This window comes from Callorhinus ursinus, unplaced genomic scaffold (genome assembly GCF_003265705.2).
Source record: "Callorhinus ursinus isolate GAN/ISIS: 27379988/994484 unplaced genomic scaffold, GSC_fseal_2.0 scaffold12, whole genome shotgun sequence".
Lineage (NCBI taxonomy): Eukaryota > Metazoa > Chordata > Mammalia > Carnivora > Otariidae > Callorhinus > Callorhinus ursinus.
The window spans coordinates 17,269,405-17,291,234 of record NW_027397074.1 but is presented as its reverse complement, the minus strand read 5'-3'; the positions used below and the strand labels follow the sequence as shown (position 1 = coordinate 17,291,234).

Sequence of the window (21,830 nt, the reverse complement as noted above, 5' to 3'; positions counted from 1 at the left end):
TGACACTGACATGAATACTTGTTTACAAAATGGTAAGTTAGAATAATAATTCAGCTTTAAAACAGAGAAACAACTTAGTAAGGTGATGAAAACAAAGTATACAAAATTATAAAACAGTTCCAATCAAGCAGTACTCTATTTGATTACCATCATTTAAAAATTATCAATAGCAGCGATAGGTTGCATACATTGGTTCACTCCATATCCATACACCTAGCATATTTGCTGATGACTTTTTCAATATTGAACCTCAATATTATTTTCAATATTTAACATCAGCTTGCTGGAGTACACTAGAGTTACTGTACAATGACTATACGCACTGTAACAACTCACTACTCTTTGGTAAAATAATGAGTTGTTTGCTACTTCAAGTTACACAAGAACTTTGGATGGCTGTATAATTCGAAGTAATTTTTGGTGTCAATTTTTATTATAAAAATCAATTCTTGGGGTGCCTGGGTGGCTCAGTCTGTTAAGTGTCTGCTTTAGGCTTGGGTCATAATCCCAGGGTCCTGGTATGGAGACTTGCATCAGGCTCCCTGCTCAGCGGGGGCTGGGGGGGCCGCTTCTCCCTCTCCCTCTACTTGCTCCTCCTACTTGTGCTCTCTCTCTCTCTGTCAAATAAATAAATTCTTTAAAAAAATAAAAAGCAATTCCTCAAAGTTTTAAGGTAATATTCTGATGTAGAATTACCATGAAAAAGAAGTTGCTAGTGTTCTTTCATGGCCCTGATTTTCCTTTATTTATAGCAATTTGAAAGTCTTCTATTGCTTTCTATCAAATTGTATATTCGTTGTGAAATTCACAAGGATATTTTGCTTGATAGATTGAGGAATGAATTATCATTGGATGGATTTGTAACCTGAGCATAATATATTACCATCAAATTATAGATTTTGCATGTAATAAGAAACATGCAGCTAACAGACCACGTGGCTTTAGAATATCTTCCTTCTCAAATATCACATGTAGGGATTCATTCATTTCCTATTATTTTATGTTAAGAAAATAGAATTCCTGGCTCAGTTGGTTAAGTAACTGCCTTTGGCTCCGGTCATGATCCTGGAGTCCCGGGGTCGAGTCCCACATCGGGCTCCCTGCTCAGCGGGGAGTCTGCTTCTCCCTCTGACCCTTCCCACTGTCGTGCTCTCTCTCTCTCTCTCTCATTCTCTCTCTCTCAGATAAATACATAAATAAAATCTTTAAAAAAGAAGAAAATAGAATTCCCTTATGAGACCCTCAAGAATCGCCAAGAAAGAGTATTCAAATACTTAATGTGCTTAATGATGTGTGTGTGCGAGAGAGAGAAAGAGAGGAGTTATATTAATTTCTCCATATGTGTGCTCTGTTGTATGGTTATCAGAATACATTTCATTAAATCTAAAACAGCATCAGTTAATTGCAAGACGCATTATTCTATTTACTGACACTAAGGATAAGATCTGCCAATTAAACTGTGACACAGTACTGAGCTGCCATCAATTATAAGATTGATTTCAGAAATGTAAAATGTGCACAAGAAAGTGCATCTTTGACTAGATGAACTATGGTAACTCCATCCTGCAGGTAACACAACCGAGCTCTTGCCACAGTGATTCCTGTGGCTGATAAGAATATGAATAAGAAACACTATCCTGGAGCTCCTCCTGCTTCATTTGTTCTCAGTCTCCTCTGGTGTGTCATCTTCTTTATTGTTCCTCCTGGTTGGAGTGCTCCAAAGTTCAGGCCTCAGACCTCTCTTCTGTCTTTCACTCCATCAGTGATCTTACCTAATTGCTTGCCTTTAAATATCACCTATGTGGCAGATGGATCAATCTTCCATCATGAGACCATTTCTAACCTCTCCCTGCCAGTGTGATCCTTCCACCAGAGACCTAAAAGACAGCCCATAATTCTGAATCTAACACAGAATTCTTGGCTACTGCCCCTTCCTGTTCTCCTATTCTTAATAAATGGCACCAGCCATCCAGCAGTTTAGACCAACAATTTAGGAGCTGTTCACGACTGTTTTCTCAAACCCCTTATTCGCTCCTCTCTGGGCTAAGTTCAAAATTGGTTCAAAATTGGTCAGCTTTCGGTTACCTCCGCCACTCTCACTCGAGTCCTAAGTAGCCTCAGCTTTCTTAAGCGCTGCTGCCTTGGTTTCTCCACGGGTCTTTTTCTGCCTCTATGCTTTCCCATTCACCACAGTGTGGTCGAAGGGATATTTCTGCAAAGTCAATGTAATGTTATACTTGTGCTCAAATCCGTCATTAGCTTCCAAACTTAGAAAAGTCCAAATATTTCTCTTCTATGGCATATAAAGTCCAGCATTACCTGGCCTATTAGTATAATTTTCTAGCACTCTTTCATGTGCGTGCATGCGCGCGCGCGCGCGCGCACACACACACACACACACACACACACACACACACACACACATGCTCCCCATGACTCCACTCGACTGTAGGATTCCCAATTCATGACTGCTACTACAACTTGGTTTTATCTTATTTGCCCCTTGTAAGCCAGTGCTCAAGACACTGACTGACATATCGTAGATGCTGAATAAATACTGATGATTGAATGAAAAAGAATGAGCGGACGGACTGATAAAACAGGAAAAGGCTTTGTAAACACTGAATGCATTGCCCCCCCTTCCCTGGGGTCTGCTGGAATACGGAGTGGATGCATATCTGACGCTGAGTCTGGGAGTGCTGAAGAAATGTACAGACTTATGAAAGTCGTAGGCTCTTGACTTTTGCCCAGGATTAGAGACATCTTGGTTAGAGAACTGACTCGAGACGTTGGTGTTTGTAGGTCAGCGCTGTTAACCATCTTTAGTATCGTGGTCAGTTACAACATTTGCTCTTAAAAGTCCTAAGTAACTTTAAAAACAGGCTATTCCAAAGCTCAGTCACTCATTAGATGATCGTTTCCCATGTTTGTCAGCCTGGCAATTGTGAAGTTAATGATCTGTCACCTATCCAGCACCAAGGCGGGGATGCTGTCTACGAGACATTCAACTAGACTGCTGTCCAGACTGCTGAACCTAAGGCTAGGAATTTGATGTCAAAGCTCCTCACCGCTGTCTGGCTATTAGGCTTGTGAGCCGCAGAATAACTGTTGTTATGGAATTCATCACAGAATGCTCTGTCTGAAACTTACATTGAGGCAGTCCGTGAAATCTGTCTCTGTGGGGCAGAGGGTCATCTGTCATTTTGAAAGAAGCTTGTGTGAGCTCTGGGGCTCTGAAGGGGTTTCTCTAATATGAAACATTTATATGCGAATGGGGATTGCGTGTGACTTTGGGGCTGTGGAGCAAATTATGGTTCTATTTTTACTCAAAGTCAGAATGTCACGGCAGTAGATAAAGCAGTCCGGGGTTCTGAAGCTGTTCCGGTCACGTGATTTTCCGGCTTCACAGGTGACACCCCGAACACCTCCTCCGTGGCTGTGAGCTTAGTAGCCTCTAACATTAAGGGCAACCACCAGCAAATCACGGCAAGTAGAGAGACACCAATTAGGAAGACTTTCTGTAATGAAAATGACCATCTTCTTCCCTTGGTAGAAATTATGTCTCTTCATGGTTCGGTGATGGTAAGCTATCTTTACACTGGTAACTGTAATGCATTTTAAAACCATTTATTGTAGGTGGGTACGAGGACCCTGAAGGTTTGGGAGGATAGGGAACTCGTGACCCTCTCTAGGGAGGCCTGGATGACTCATTTACTCTCAGGATACTCCTCAGTCAAAGAAAGAGAAAACAAGAGCTATCTTGAGAATTTCATGGGTTATTACAAGGGCAAACAAATGGTAAATATTAGTGGAATAATCAGTCTGACAGAAATGACATAGTAAGTCAGGATCACGTCTCAGAACTTCGAGGAAGGCCTAGGCTGAGACCTGAACTTAAAGTAATTGGAGAAGGAATTGTGTCTCACAAACACTTTCTTGTATGAAACAACGGGATAATGAGAGCTAATTCACAAAATTGTTGTGAGAATTCAAAAGAAAAAAACACACATAAAAGCGCCCGGCAAATTGTGAAAGACAAAACATTATTTGAAAGTACCTTTTTTTTTTTTTTTGGTTACTTTTGTTCAGTGGGAATGACCCTCACTTATTGTCATAGCCTCCAGAGAAATGCTGAACTTCAACTTAAGAAGGAAGTGGCTAATTTGGCAAATTCAGGTTTAGAGCATCAAACACAGTTTACATCTCTCTGTATCTACATCTCTCAGGCTCTCTCTCTCTCTTTCCCTGACAAATATATATATTATATCTCTGTTCCCTTCTGGAAAAATAGTAAGAGATAATTGGTATGTGGTCTGAAGAAGGAAATTTACTTTAGGTGAGCCCACACGATAAGATTTAACAATTCAGTCTTAGAATGTATTTAGAAGAATATTGAAACTATGTAGGTAAATGTTTCTAGGAAACATTGACAGCCCATAGCAATACTTTCTTGCTATATTCCTAGCATGGGGCATATAAAAAGTAACAATATGGGTACCATCCACAGTTGTAAAGAATGAGGCTCCTCCCAGCTGGAGGCAACTGGTTAGGTGATTAGTGGCACCTAAACTCTGCCAGGCAGCCTAAAAGCTGAGGAGATGAAAACGCTGGAACACACTGCTTAGAGATCTCGGGCTTTGGATCTACAAAGCATCAGATGTTGGCAGTATCACTTACTACGTTGGGAAAGTCACCTAATCTCTCTCGATCTGTATTGCCACATTCATGAGACTCGGATGGTAATCTTTTCCCCGAGGTGCTCTACGTGAGGTTCAAATGACATGGTGTGTGTGAAAGATGAAAAGGAAAGCAATGTATAAATTTTTGATATTAATACCAAAGACAATTTGAGTTCTTTACTTATTTATCAAGGCTTGGATGCAATTGAGCAACTTGGTGCTGTAACTATCCTTAAAAATAAAGAAGTTCTATAATGGAAAGTGGTAAAGCATATTGGGTAGGGTGGAAATGGAAGAAAATGAACATGATTTTATTCACACATTGGTTGCTGAAGTTGTCACCACCCAAATGAGGTGGAATTTTAAAAATGAAAGAACATTTCTTTCCCATATTTCCAAAACACAAAATTTCTGCTCTTGTTTACTATCTTGTATTTAAATATTTAGGTCTCTGGATGTCAATCCAGAATATGCTATGTTGAAATGTTGGGTCAATGTCTGAACCCTGTTCTTTTTTCCAAGAGGACAATTGCCCAATCTCCTCTCAAGCCAACAGATAAGGTAAGGTTTTCTGAAAGAAACAAGTTGAACTTTATAGTTCATACACTAAAAAAAACCCTCATTTAATTTTCTCAGTAAGCTAAAAGCTTTACTATGGGAGTCAGTGAGTAGATTTGTTGAATAAAGGACCTATTATTTACATTCTCTCCCTACTTTTTCTTAAAATATGAGCAAAAATAATAAAGGGAGGAGGGGGAAAAGAGGGGGAAAATCTGTTTAACTTTCTTTCAAGCTGGCCTAGCTGAAAACTTTAGCCGTGGATGGCTTGATGGTTAAGATTGATGAGCGCCATCTCCCTTGGCTGAAGATCAAGCCTTGTCTCATTTGTAATTTTCTCAGTACCCTTGGCTAAGGAGAAGCATCCTGAGGTTGAACACACCTGCTTCACCCCTAGTCCCGGCGAGAGCAACCTCTAACTAGGCAGAACCTCTTGCCAGATGAAAAGAGAAAGCAAAATATACAGAAAAAAAACTATAAGCCACAGGGTGCCACAGTGGAGAGAGCTGAAGAAGGATGACATGGTATTATTATTTAATTTCCAACTTCACAGTGACTCATACTTGGATAAATCAAATATGCATTGTCATTAAAATGTAGAAAGCCTCTTTGGAGGTAGCAGAGAACATTTTTACTAATAAAAGCAGTGATAAATTAATCATGTTATCAACATGAAACTTTAAGTAGGTGTTTTATCCTGTTCAGCCTTGGTGTACTATTTTGAATTTGTAACAGTGGAAAAAATAAGCCATACAACCTATATCCCAAATATATGATTCAGCATTGTTTTTAGGTTCTTTAATATAAGATGTACATACTTTCACTCAACACGATTAGAATAATGTGTCTATTCACACAAACCAATCACAAGGAAGAAAACTATCGATGGATTACAAAAAATGGGCTAGGAAACATTACAAGAACAGGATAGGAAAAAATTATGGTGTCAAATATTCAGTCAGAGACCAGTGCAATTTTGTCTCTCCTGCAAACTCTTGGACCTTCTTTTTCAGGTTGCTCTGGCATCTCCCTTCCTAGTCCCTACAGCATAAATCAAATTTTATCATTTATACTTCTAGCAAGTAGAAAGAAGATGAAGTTCTTGTTTGATACAGAGAACATATCAGTGCCTTGCTAAAGATGACCACATCTATTTCCCCACATATGGGTGTAAGTGGAAAGCAAAACATAGCCCCTAGAGGTCTTATTTTACCAGTTGACGTACTTACTGAGAAGGTTATTTCTTAGTGATTTTCTTAATTTCACATGATTCAAACTTTTTTTTTTTTAAACACCGTATCTTCAAGTTCTATGCACTGGTGAAATACCTATGATGATATAAACTAGAAAGACATTTCCAATGACCATTCTTAGTCTTCTTCTATCTTCTCTTCTGAACTTCTGTTTCTTTCCTAATTCCACCATAAAACATACTTTTAGAAGGATCCTAGAGGACGCAGTTAGTTTGGGTAAAAGAAGATGAAGAAGGATCTTTGGAAACTCTAAAATAGGAGTGGGGAGCAGGAAGGAAGAAAAACCAGGCACCCAGAATCAAAACATTATAAACCCACTTTCTCTGGTGACTCAGGATTTTTGCTTAGGCAAGTACATTCAGGAAAAATGACTGTGATTACTTATTTAGCTTAACAAAATAGATATTCACTCTGAGAAAACTGGTGACCCAAACTGATGGGAACCGCACAGTTATCTGCCTTTGTGAGAAGCTACATTGTCCAAAGATACAGCATAGAGGAAGATAAGCAAACCCAGGCTCCCTGAAGAGTCTAATCACATAACTGACTTAGAAGCAACTTCAAAGCTGCCAGGGAAACAATCTGAAAAAGCCTGCCAGTGAGTCAGATCCTGCTGCTAGCAAAAGGTCTTTCAAAGGCTGGCATCTGGGTCCTGTGATTGCCATTCAGAAAGGGTGGCTGGAACTCCACGCTTAATCTCTGGCGATCATGTGCTCTGGCTATTACTGGACTATTTGGACTGTGAAGACTGTTGTCTGGATTCATGAAAGCCTGTCTTGTGGTTTCACTTCTGAATAAGATTCTTTCACGCTGTCCTTTTAATTTACTTACCATTTTGCATTGACTTTAGCATGTGTTTGCTCTGTGCTATGAATTCAGTGAACTCTCTTCTTCACAAAACGGGGTAAAGTTAAAAACCCAGCTTTTTGCACCCACTTGGCTCATAAGTCTCATAAAAAATGAGCTTCACATCCTCTCTTTTTAAACTACTATTTTGAGACAGTTCTTTCATTATGACAAATCCTCACATTTGTTTTCTTCAGAAATGTCTTTAATTCATCTCCACATAGCAACTACAATCATGAAGCTATTATAGACATTTTAAGTCATGAAAAAGCTTGTTGCATCTCCTGTCCCCTTCCCGTCATAATACTCCAGACCCTATGCCATGTTGAAGTGGTCTCCCCTGAAGACAGTCATGTCGGTAACAGAAATACTCATGCCAGTATTTTGGGGAAAAAATATACTCTAATCTGTCTTCGGCTTGACTAAGGAGGTTACCAAAACTGCAATTTCCCAGTCAACTTTCATTTAGCCACCTGCGGAAGTAGCTTGCAGACAATCCAATTCACTCCCTTCTTTCTGCATGGCTCACTACCACTGTCACCTTCCTTCAGCTCACCTCTAATGGCTTGTCATACAACATCCTTCCCAATGTATATAGCCCATTAGGCAATTGTGTCTGGTTGGAGTTCCTTCACAGAAGGTGCTGCAGTTCTCTTTCAAGTGCATGTACCATTGAGTGCCCAATATTTCAATGGTCTTCTTCCTAGGTCTCAGTTTTGTTCTTGGCTACGGATCATCCTCTCTTTCCAAATATCACAGTCTGTGGTTTTAACCTATTGTACTGAACCAATCATGGTCTTGAAATGAGCTACTTTGTGATGAGTCTCACTAGCTTGAGCTTCCTGAAATAATCTTCATGCAAGTATATACAGTTCAATATAAAACTAACATATAATTGAGAAAACTCCACCTGAACACTGACACATTTCTGAAGTCCACTCATTTTTTTTACTGAGAGCATAATTATTATGCACAAAACTGTAGAGAATTACTGAACTGTAGAGAATTTTGAAAGGATGACTGATTTCTAAGATATTTACCAACCAGTATCCTAAGTGATAGAATTCTAGCCGTGGGACATGTAAATATTACAGCTGTAGGCATTTGTTTATCTCTTGAAAATTGTTTACAATGTTCACTGAAGTTTCAACTCCAATTTAAAAGAAAAATAGGGCTGTAGATGGAGGTTTTTGCGACCAAATAAAACCCTCGATATTCTGGCATCTGTGGCTTTCCAAATACTATCATGGTCACTCAGAACTGAAGCAAAGCATAATGGTTGAGAGGCCACACCAATTTTTATAGTATGTCCAGCCAAACTCTTAATTTTGGTGTGCAGCTAATTAGGGAAACAACTTATATACACAAGAGTGGAGGAAATACATACCTGCTATTTAGATTAACCTAATTTTTAATTCTTAAAATATAACTGAATGGTCAAGTATAATTAGACAAGTGAGAAAAATCAACAGTATGGACTAGCCAGAACTCTTGACCAAAAGACCAAAAATCTAAGAGGTAATTCAGGAAATAGAAGACATTTGAAAAATTCTAACTCATAGACACAAACAAATTTATAAGATAAGAATCAAATGCTATCAAAATGTAACAAGGTAACATTCAGGGACCAGGAAAGAGTCCTTTGAAATTAAAACACACACACAGAGATTGGGGGGTGGAGAGAGGGAAAAAGCTGGCAGAATGCAGAATGCAAACACTGATAAAAAAGGGGATGATAAACTCTTAGTTAAAGAAGATTAATACAGAGGGGCGGAGCAAGACGGCGGAGGAGTAGGAGACCTAAATTTCATCTGGTCCCAGGAATTCAGCTGAATAGTTATCAAACTATACTGAACACCTACAAACTCAACAGGAGACTGAAGAAAAGAATAGCAGCAATTCTATGAACAGAAAAGCGACCACTTTCTGAAAGGTAGGATGTGCGGAGAAGTGAATCTGAGGCAATATTTGTAAAGATAGACCCCAGTGCAAGGGAGCCTCCTCAGCTGGCTACCAGCAAGTGATAGAGCCGCGGAGCACAAAATTGGAACTTTTAGAAGTCTGCTTCTCTGAGGAACATCACTCCAGTGGCTAAGCGGGGGATGGAACCCTCACTGGGACAGTGTGGTCTCAGGACCCTGGGGGTCACAGAAAGACCGGGGATGCCTGAGAGTGGCAGAGCTCCCAGGTATTGAAGCGGAAAAGCTGGCTGCAAAGACAGAGCTGAGGAGTGGGCTCTCAGCTCGGGGTTGCCATAAACTGTGATCCGGGGCACAGTCAGGCCACTACTCTTCAAGCAGGGACCCAACAAGTGGCAGATCCGGGGAGACTCCCCTTCCTCCCCCAGGAGGAGTGGCATGGGAGCGCACCACAGGAATCTGCTGGGTTATTAATAAGATTGATAAACCCCTGGCCAGACTTATCAAAAAGAAAAGAGAAAGGACACAAATGAACAAAAATATGAATGAAAGAGGAACGATCACAACCAACACCAAAGAAATACAAACAATTATAAGAACATATTACGAGCAAATTAGATAATGTGGAATATGAGCAAATTAGATAATCTGGAAGAAATGGATGCATTCCCAGAGATGTATAAACTACCAAACCTGAATCAGGAAGAAATAGAAAGCCTGAACAGACCCATAGCCACTAAGGAAATTGAGGTAGTCATTAAAAATCTCTCAACATCAAGAGCCATGTTTCTGGGAGCCAAGGCTTCCCAGGGGAATTCTACGAAACATTTAAAGAAGAATTAGTACCTATTCTTCTGAAACTGTTCCAAAAAATAGAAATGGAAGGAAAACTTCCAAACTCCTTTTATGAAGCCAGCATTACCTTGATCCCAAAACCAGACAAAGACCCCATCAAAAAGAACTGCAGACCAATATTCCTGATGAACATGGATGCAAAAATTCTCACCAAAATACTAACCAATAGGATCCAAAAGTACATTAAAAGGATTATTCACCATGACCAAGTGGGATTTATCCCTGGCCTGCAAGGTTGGTTCAACATCCACAAATCAATCAATGTGATACAATACATTAATAAAAGAAAGAACAAGAACCATATGATCCTCTCGGTAGATGCAGAAAGAGCATTTGACAAAGTACATCCTTTCTTGATTAAAACTCTTCACAATGAAGGGATAGAGGGTACACACCTCAATATCATAAAGCCATCTATGAAAAACACACAGTGAATATCATTCTCAATGGGGAAAAACTGAGAGCTTTTCCCCTAAGGTCAGGAACATGGCAGGGATGTCCATTATCACCACTGCTATTCAACATAGTATTAGAAGTCCTAGCCACAGCAATCAGACAAGAAAAGGAAATAAACGGCATCTGAATTGGCAGAGAAGTGAAACTCTCACTGTTTGCAGATGATGTGATACTTTATGTGGAAAACCCAAAAGACTCCACCCCAAAACTGCTAGAACTCATACAGGAATTCAGTAAAGTGCCAGGATATAAAATCAATGTACAGAAATCAGTGGTATTTCTATATACCAACAACAAGACAGAAGAAAAAGAAATTAAGGAGTTGATCCAATTTACAACTGTACCCAAAACCATAAGATACCTTTGAACTTTTTTCAAAGAAATGGAACAAATAATCCTAAAATTTGTATGGAACCAGAAGAGACCCCGAATAGCCAGAGGAATGTTGAAAAAGCAAAGCAAAGCTGGTGGCATCACAATTCTGTACTTCAAGCTCTATTACAAAGCTGTCATCATCAAGACAGTACGGTACTGGCACAAAAACAGACACACAGATCAATGGAACAGAATGAAGAGCCCAGAAATGGACCCTCAACTCTATGGTCAACTAATCTTCGACAAAGCAGGAAAGAATGTCCAATGGAAAAAAAAACAGTCTCTTCAACAAATGGTGTTGAGAAAATTGGACAGCCACATGCAGAAGAATGAAATTGGACCATTTCCTTACACCACACACAAAAATAGACTCCAAATGGTTGAAAGACCTAAATGTGAGACAGGAGTCCATCAAAATCCTAAAGGAGAACACAGGCAGCAACCTCTTCGACCTCTGCCACAGAACTTCTTCCTAGAAACATCGCCAAAGGCAAGTGAAGCAAGGGCAAAAATGAACTATTGGGACTTCATCAAGATAAAAAGCTTTTGCACAGCAAAAGAAACAGTCCATAAAACCAAAAGACAACCGATAGAATGGGAGAAGATATTTGCAAATGGCATATCAGATAAAGGGCTAATATCCAAAATGTATAAAGAACTTATCAAACTCAACACCCAAAGAACAAATAATCCAATCAAGAAATGGGCAGAAGACATGAACAGACATTTTTCCAAAGAAGACATCCAAATGGACAACAGACACATGAAAAAGTGCTCAACCTCACTCAGCATCAGGGAAATCCAAATCAAAACCTCAATGAGATACCACCTCACACCAGTCAGAATGGCTAACATTAACAAGTCAGGAAATGACAGATGTTGGCGGGGATGCGGAGAAAGGGGAACCCTCCTACACTGTTGGTGGGAATGTAAGCTGGTGCAGGCACTCTGGAAAACAGTATGGAGGTTCCTCAAACAGTTGAAAACAGAGCTGCCATATGATCCAGCAATTGCACTACTGGGTATTTACCCCAAAGATACAAATGTAGTGATCCGAAGGGGTATGTGCACCCCAACATTTATAGCAGCAGTGTCCACAATAGCCAAACTATGGAAAGAGCCAAGATGTCCATCAACAGATGAATGGATAAAGAAGATGTGGTATGTATACACACACACACACACACACACACACACTGGAATATTATGCAGCCATCATATGCAGTCTTGCCATTTGCAAGGATGTGGATGGAACTAGAGGGTATTATGCTAAGTGAAGTAAGTCAATCAGAGAAAGATAAGTATCATATGATCTCAGTGATATGAAGAATTTGAGAAACAAGACAGAGGATCATAGGGGAAGGGAGGAAAAAATGAAACAAGATGAAACCAGAGAGGGAGACAAACCATAAGAGACTCTTAATCTCAGGAAACAAACTGAGGGTTGCTGGAGTGGTGGGGGGTGGGAGGGATGGGGTGGCTGGGTGATAGACATTGGGGAGGGTATATGCTGTGGTGAGTGCTGTGAATTGTGTAAGACTGATGAATCACAGACCTGTACCCCTGAAACAAATAACAAATTATATGTTAATAAAAAAATTTAACAAAAGAAGATTAATACAGGAAGTAGAATATCCAGCTAATAAACATATCAGAAAAAATTCAGGGGAATATTGTCTAAGAAATAAATGAATTAATTGTTCATACTTGAAGAAGAACTAAAATCTTTAGATTGTATGGTCCTCCAGGGTCCTGTCGGATAAAGAAAGAAAGTCCCACCTATTGATAAAACCTGAACTCTCAGAGTGCAAAGATAAGAAAAAACAAGATTATAAAAACTTCCCAGAGAAACAAGGCATGTCTCTAATAAATGTATAAGTAATCACTTTGCACTACACTTTGTGATCATTAATGGGATACACTGGAAAACAGAGGAATAATGTCTTCTGAATTTTAATAGAAAATGTTTGTGGGGCGCCTGCATGGCTCAGTCATTAAGTGTCTGCCTTCGGCTCAGGTCATGATCCCAGGGTCCTGGGATCGAGCCCCGCATCGGGCTCCCTGCTCCGCGGGAAGCCTGCTTCTCCCTCTCCCACTCCCCCTGCTTGTGTTTCCTCTCTCAATGTCTCTCTTTCTCTGTCAAATAAATACATAAAATCTTTAAAAAAAAAAAAGAAAGAAAATGTTTGTATACCAATGTAATACAACCTGGGTTATTTCATTTAAAAAGAGGTAGAGATGGAGGATTCATGGCTGTTTGTATAATTAGATATAAAAATACATAATATAAACACTCAAGAGAATCTTGGTTGGTGTTACAGTATTACTATTTATTTTAAAGATTTTATTTATTTATTTATTTGAGGGAGAGAGAGAGAGAGCAGGGAGACAAGCAGACTCTGTCCTGAGCATGGAGCACTACCTCAGGCTCAATCTCAAGACCTTGAGATCATGACCTGAGCTGAAATCAAGAGTTGGTCACTCAACTGACTGAGCCACCCAGGTGCCCCTCACAGTATTACTATTTTAGACAAAGGAGCCTTAGCTATTTCACTTATCCTCACAGTCTTAGTTCCCTTGTTTTTGAAATGGTGACCACACCTGTCCCACCAGCTCATGACGTAGTTGTGAGGATGCTGTGAAGTCATTAGCTTGAAATTGCTTTAATAACTGTTAAACATAATTTAAAGATAAGTTTCTCACCTCTGTTTCTTATACCTCTCACTCAGAGACAAGCCACTCACTCAATATCACTGTTTTATTTCCGGAGCATTCTTGGATATGATGTTTCTTTTGAAATTCTGATCTTTAGATGGTAAGTCTTCTGATCCACTCTGATGGGCTGGGCGCTATGGAATGAAGAGGGAATGCCAAGTGTTCTGTAGTGCTCTGTTCATTATCCATGTTGTGTATCAGTAAAAAGTTTGATTTTTGTTTAAAAATTCAGGTTAAAATGGACAAATAATACAGTTACCTGCTCACTTTTGAATCCGTATTCCCCAGTCTTTTTGCAATGAATTAATGAAAATACAATACTTTCTTGGGTCCTGAGATAATTCTATGGCCTAAGAGAACTTGGGTGGCTCTCCTTCTCTCTGAAACTTATGGGACAATTTGGAGCACACACTGGATTCTCGAAGTGATGGAGTTTGTTTAGTGAACAATGAAATGTTTTTCCTTATCTTAAAACCTTGAGGGGAGCCTGGGTGGCTCAGATGGTTAAGTGTCTGCCTTTGGCTCAGGTCATGATCCCAGGGTCCTGGGATCGAGCCCCGCATCAGGCTCCCTGCTCAGCGGGGAGCCTGCTTCTCCCTTTCCTTCTCCTGCTCCCCGTGCTTGTGCTCTCTGGCTCTCTCTGTCAAAATAAATAAATAAAATCTTAAAAAAAAATCTTAAAACATCCTAGTTCTTATAGACAAATGCCATCCTGCTTTACTCGAGCCTGATGGACAATTTCTGTCTTTAAATTTTCTTTCCTGTAAGAAGAATACATGCATGTATCGCTTTTATTGAAATTTTAATCCACTTCCTGTAAGTACTATCCTAGAAGCTGCTATTTCCCCTTAACTTGCCATTCTTATTCACTTGAAGGGACACTGTTATGTTTCAGTACACATCCCTTTGGCCATTCAAGTTGCTCTTTGATTATGAATGGATGAAAGTTTCAGATGGATTCCTTTGATAGGAAGAATGCCAGTGATATATTGCTTTGTCATCAGAACATAATTTCCTTATAGGAGTAGTGAGTGGCCACTGAACATTTTTCCTTTGGATGTCTGCAAGTATAATGCAGACTCCAGCAGGTGGCTGAGTAGAACATATAAATAAACTATTATGTGTTGAAAAATAATCAGAGTAGGAATTAGCTGTTATAGATTGTCCATATCGATGAATGGTTTCTACATATAAATGATTTTCCATGGGAGTCCAAGATTACCTACATAATTTCCCCAATAACTTACATTAAATTTCAGTTGTCTTTTGTGTTTCAGCCATCCCTGAGGGGGGTGGGTAGGTGTGTGTGTGTGTGTGTGTGTGTGTGTAAATGCCCTTTGAAGGAAGTATCATTTAGTCTCTGCCTTCAAATACAGAAACAGGAACATAATATTCTTTGCAATAAAAAAAATTAATCTAGGGGCACCTGAGTGGCTCAATCAGTTAAAGGTCTGCCTTTGGCTCAGGTCATGATCCTGGTGTTCCAGGATCGAGGCCCCCCCATCCCACGTTAGGCTAGGCTCCCTGCTCAGCTGGAGTCTGCTTCTCCCTCTCCCTCTGCCCCTCCACCCGTGGGCTCATGCTCTCTCTCCCTCTCGTTCAGTCTCTCTCAAATGAATAAAACCTTAAAAAAATTAATCTATATTGCAGCTATGTTCTATTCATAAATGGATAGATGTGTCATATTCAAAGGGCCATATTGCTATTCATCTAAGAGAGGATGCATTGGCCAGAAGAAGAAGTTACTGTGTAGCGTCATCAGCCATTCATTTTATCAGGTGCTTTTGAAATGTGTATCAGTTCTATCTGCTTGTCTTTGTGCAGAGTACATGGATGCACGTCGGCTTGGCTTCTCTGGTGGTCACTTCTGTTTGAAGATTACGATGTTTCTTTGTAAGTATACTCCCCTGATCTGTTCCCCATTATCTTTGTGTGACTGATAAGGTATGTTACTTTTTACCCTTAAGACCTTTGGAAATAAATAATTTAATTCATATGAATAAATTTCTTATGGGACTACATGAGATAAGCAACTCTCTAATTTAGAGGAAGGTGACTTGTACGTTTAATTGAATCTGATAAAGTAGTTGCAAAATACATTTTTCAACTGAATTCTTCTTATGTATATATTATTAATTCCCTGCTTCCTTACAAACATGTCTGCTGCAACTTTTAAATAAAAGATACAAACAGATCCTAAGACAAGGGTTAAAGAATAAACCGAAACACTCCCTAAATGGCACAGATATGTTCTTTTTGTTGTTATTGTTTGTTTTTTAGAGAGAGAGAGACAGCATGCTCCTGTGGGGGAGGGGGACAGAGAAAATCTCTCAGAGATTCTCTGAGAGAATCTTACAATCCGAGGTTCCATCTCACGACCCTGAGATAATGCCCTGAGTTGAAATCAAGAGTCAGACACTTAACCAACTGAGCCACCCAGGTGCTGCACACAGATATGTTCTTAAAAAGCAACTTGGATAGAATACATGAAACTATTCATAGTAGTTATCTCTGAATCATAGTAATGTCAACAATTTAACTTTTCTATAACTGCTGCCTTAAAAATGTTCAGCAAGGAGGATGCAAGACTCTTATGATCAAGATACTATTTTAAAAATGAATAATTTTTTATTTAATTTAAATAAGGAAATTATTTGAAAAAAAGAAAGCTTACCTAAGCACTACAAAAGTATGGCTGTGTCAAGCCCTTGGGGTCCTCTACTACTTAAATTATAGAAATCTTAGCATATTAAGATCAGACCATGAAGCTGCTTTTTTTTTTTCCTTGCGGATGAGTAGAGTGAGTAGGTGATAAAAAAGTTAAATTCTTTTTCCAATGGCTCAGTGGCTGGACCTAGGCTTCTCAACCTCTGATAAGAGGTTTTCCATGGTGAAAGCATCCCCTTGTTAAGGGAGATACTTCTAAGAATATGATAACAACTTAAGTAAAGAAAATAATTCATGTTCATGCCTGACCTGTTATTCCTTTATTTCTTATGCTTCTTAATTTTCATTCTCAAATAAAACTATCCATATCTGTCTCCATCACAGCAGATGATATAGTAGATAGAGAAATCACACTTAATAAATATTAATTTTTCCACACATTTTCATCCATTTACCTCTTTGGTTAAGTAATTTTCCAAGTGTTTAATGCAAGTAAAATAATGGGCAATAGTTAAATAATGCAGGATAATATGGGAAATACAATGTATGTTGATATGAGTCCTGGAAATGAGAGGCTATTTGACTTCCCTTGCTAGCCGGAACTCTCTGAAGTCTGGACTGGTGAGGTCCCATCTTCTCTCATTTCTTCAAAGCTTGCCAGGGAAGCAAGCCAGAACAGAAGGAGCTGCACATTCCCCATAGCATTATTTAACTGACTGAATCAAGATGTTCTTGGGAACTGCACATTCCTGGACTTTTCATTTGCCTGATTTTATAGATTTCCTCCTTAGGTGTATGATAATATGAGGGATTTTGTTTCGTTTTGACCACATATATTTAAAATATTCTTTTTTTTTAATTTAAAACATTCCTGACAAATATATGGAGCTTATTGTTAGCTTCTGTATTAGTTTGCTAGGGCTGCCAAAATGAGGTACCATGAACTTCATGCCTTAAATAACAGAAATCTATTGCTCATGGTTCTGGAGATGAGAAGGGCAGTTATTTCTTTCTGAGGGCTGTGAGGAAGAATTTGCTCCAAGCCTCTTGCTTTACTTGCTGGTTTGCTGTCAATCGTTCATGCTTCTTGGCTTATAGGAATCACACTCCGATTTCTGCGTTCCTCTTCACACAGCGTTCTCCCTGCCCATGGGTCTCTCTCCACTTTCCCCTTTTTATCAGGACACCAGTCATATTGGATGATGTACAGTCCACTCTAATTTCAACTTGATTTCATCTCAACTTGCTTACCTCTATAAAGACCTTATCACATTCTTGTCACATTGTGAGATCCTGGGGCGGCGGGGGAGGGATAGGATTTCAATATATAAGATTTTGAAGGACATGATTCAACCCATAATAGCTTCTGCCTTAAGACCCAACTGGGCTGTGCCTTTCATACTTCTCATCTTCAGAGAAGTGAAGTCCAGAGCCTCTCAAAATCTGGGTGTCAGAGACAATTCCTTGCTACTGGGACGTAGTTTTGAGAGTGACGGACTGTTCTCCTAAGGCTTCCCTCCTTGGCTTTTTTTTTTTTTTAAAGATTTTATTCATTTATTAGAGAGAGAATGAGAGAGAGAGAGCACATGAGATGGGGGGAGGGTCAGAGGGAGAAGCAGACTCCCTGCCGAGCAGGGAGCCCGATGCGGGACTCGATCCCTGGACTCCAGGATCATGACCTGAGCCGAAGGCAGTCGCTCAACCAACTGAGCTACCCAGGCGTCCCCTCCTTGGCTTTTATTTTGCCTTCTCTGTTTCCCATTCTTGCCACTGAGATTCAGTTCTTGTGCCTTCAGTTCCAGGGAGTCATGTTGCCTGCATGCTCGGTGAACCTCAGCGGCTGGCCTGCTACTCTGCACTGGGACCCAGCAATTGCCTTTGTATCACATGAGTATGGACCTTCTATGAAATCGACTCCACCTTCCAAGGAAGACTATTTCAAACTCTAATTTCCCCTCCCTTGCAATCACTTTCGGGTACTTCGGGTGAGTTTGGCAATCTACCTCCCCTGCACTTAGATCAAGGGTCACTTTGTGGTCTCCTTTGTGTACCTTCCCTCATTCCTGCCACCACTGCAAATGGTGAGCAGAATTAGTCATTTCACTGCCTCCCACACCAGCAAGTTCTCAGGCACCCACCTGGGAGCAAAACCAAGTCCACTTGATTTAATTGCCATTCACATCCTAGTTATGGAAACCAACATATATTTGCTTGGTGAAACAAACACTTTCTTTCCCTCACTCTTCTGCTTTGAATTTCTCATCTTGCCAAAGCTCACACAAACTAACCCTGTATACACTTAATCAGTTAAACCCTTCAGTAAGAGTAATAGCAAGAAGTGCCAACTATATGCAAGAAACTCTTTGAATAACACTTTATAGGTATTATCTCTTTAGTCCACAGAAGATCCTCATGAGGGGTGCATTATTGTTTACTGTTTACATGTTTCACATGGAGAAATTACTAACATTTGTTGAAGGTTTACTATAAAGGCATGCTTCCACACACATTTCATGTATATTAACTTATTTAAACCTTACCAAAAAACATATGAAGCAGGTTTTATTTGTGTCAGTCAGGGTCTCTGCAGGAAAAGGATGGCTCAAACTGAGATATTTTAATGCTGAGCTGTGACAAAGAAATAACACTGAGGTACCCAGATCATCTTGAGATGGTGAGATGTATCACCCCAAGAGGCAAGGGGACTAAGGAAGGAAGATAACTGATGGAATTGGAGAGCAGCTGTAGCCCCCACGGGAGCTGGAGCATGATGTAAGGGTTGATTGTCAGGGGCCGAAGTCTGGAAGGGATGAAGATGTTATCGAAGATAAGACAGGGGAAAGAATGAGCAAATCATCTCTTTTAAAGACTGATTCTTGAGGTTGTGCCCATTATTTCTGCTTCTGCCCCATTGATCAGAACTTACCTTGATCCCATGTCTAGATGGGATTCCTTGGGGAATTCAAATTCCACTGTTAATTATGGACAATCATGTACCTAAATCAAATCTGAGAGAAAGCATATTTGAAGTCAAAGGGGAATTTCAAGCAACTGGATTGAAATTTGTTGTTGCCTTAATTTATTCCAGTACCTTATTGCTCGTAGGATGAATTACTTTCTTTCCTCTAACACTTACTTCAATAATTCTACTTTGTTCCAACTCTTAAAAAAAATTCTTCTCTGCTCCCCTTCATAAAAGATTTTTCAACATATACACCTCCTGGACTTGTTTACTTTTGATTAACTTCTAAGCACCTCTCCCTGGTAAATTACAACTAAGGAAAGATACACTAAAGAAGAGAGACCTTAAATAATTATAAATAAAAATGCATGTCTGTGTTCATTCTAAGGGCTCAGAACTATCTTAAACCTTTCTTTTAAATATACTTAGTTACCTTTCATAGGTAACAGGTACTTGACGGTAGATAGGAGCTTCTTGTGCTGAAGAAAATCAGGGTTTATGCCTACTTATAAAATACTTTCCTGAATCCTGAAAGCCAATTTAGCATTTCATGTCACTTTCAAAGTTTTTCTCACTTTAACAAGAGGCACTCTTGTTGTCTGGGATGTTTGGTAATTGAGTTTCTCAAGGAATATATGACACATTGTGATGTAGTGTAAAAGGATTTTAGAGCTATCCATTCCCAGACCCTTCATAATTGACTAAAAATATATTTCAGTGTCCCTTGCCTGTGCTTCAGGAGGTCCTACCAACCTCATATTTCTTAATCTGATCTTATTTTCTGGCCATCAGTTTGATTTCTCAGCAACTGGCGCGCTTGGTCTTTTTTTGAAATGCCTCATGTCTATAAATCTTTATCTCTGTTTTTTCAATTTTCCCTCCCAGTCTTTGTTGATCTTAAACCCTAAATTTTTATCACTTGTAGGCTGAATTACAGGTGACCTTTTCATTGCTCTCGGTCAAGTTTCCACTTAATAAGGCTGGAATGGCCCTTGTCATTTAAAAAAGAATAATGAGCAGTCCTGAATGAAAGGTGGGGAACAGAAATATCCAGGGAGAGGGAGGGAGGGAAAGAAAAGAGAGAGAAGAAGTGAGAGAGAGAGAAGAAAAAAACCCCAGGGCCTTAAAAGTTGAGGGCTTCACTGCCTGTGTATTCTTCCTTCTTGTTTATATTCAATCTACTCCACTCCCTGTTTTCTGGAGAAATAGCTGATAACTTGAATCTCTTACTGAGCCACTGTGAATAAACCAAATACTTTATATGGTGAATAAACTATGATTTGAGGGAGAAAAAGACATACTTTTTCTGTTGACCTAAATGTACCTTTTTATAATAGCAAAAAGTAAATCACTCATAATTTTGTATTTTCTGTGTAATTTTTTTGATACTTATGGAATGTTTTAAAAGTACTTTAAAGAGGTGACTATCTCCTTTTATAAAACATGTCTAGTCCCTTCCATCCTACCCTGAACCTGATAGATTTAATTTGATGCTGGAGAGCATGTGGCAGACATCATCTTATGCAAACAAAGTTTTCTTTTTAAGTTCACCTTCTCTCCTCCTGATTCTCTGATAAATCTGTCAGATTTTATTTCATTGTTCAACATGCATGAAGCAGGCATTTGAGTGAGTCTATGGTAACTGCTATAAGAATAAACCACAGAGAGGTTTCACTGTCTGGAAATTTGGGCCCAAGGGAAATACACACGTGGTTAAAAGAGTTCACTACAGGATGATGATACTTCAACTTACTTCTTTAGATATACTTTTTTTTTTTTTTTTGAAGATTTATCCATTTAGGGGAGAGAGAGAGAGAGCAGGGGTAGGGGCAAAGAGAGAGGGAGACAAGCAGACTCCCTGCTGAGCTGGGAGCCCCACAGGGGCTCTGATCCCAGGACCCTGAGTTCATGGCCTGAGCTGAAACCAAGAGTCGGCCAATCACATCCTGAGCCGAAATCAAGGGTTGGCCACTCAATCGACTGTGCCATTCAGGTACCCCTTTGGATTACACTTCTTATTGCTTTATATATGAAGCAATAACTTAACAACGTCAAAAGAAAATAAATATCTTACATGATTCAGAATATTTTGGCCACATGAAAATCATGCTAGATTGGGGCACCTGGGTGGCTGTCCATTAAGCGTCTGCCTTCAGCTCTGGTCCTGATCCCAGGGTCCTGATATGAAGCCCTGAGTCCCAGTTCTGCTTTCTGCTCAGCAGGGAATCTGCTTCTCCCTCTCCCTCTGCCCTCCCCCATGCTTGTACGTGTGCACTCTCTCTCTCAAATAAATAAATAAAATCTTTAAGAAAAGAAAAAGAAAATCATGCTAGATTAAGATAATGACAATCAATACAATTTGTAAAAAAAAAGATATATATATATATATATATATATATATATATATATATATATATATATAGTGTGTGTGATGTGTGTGTAACAGCCCCAGCAATGAGTACCCCTCCCCCCCCAACACTGTTGCTGGGTTGCCTCTCTTGAGCATTGTGGAAATGGAGCTACCATGTGGCTTCCATTCAATGGG

General features: G+C 39.6%; 1 long non-coding RNA gene across 1 annotated transcript; it reads left to right on the top strand.

Moving 5' to 3' along the window:
* Positions 1-3,471: 3,471 nt before the first annotated feature.
* LOC141373781 (uncharacterized) lies at positions 3,472-13,756 on the top strand. The gene is made up of 3 exons (XR_012380107.1): positions 3,472-3,582; positions 5,127-5,240; positions 13,671-13,756. It is a non-coding gene; the product is annotated as an uncharacterized lncRNA (long non-coding RNA).
* Positions 13,757-21,830: the final 8,074 nt, after the last annotated feature.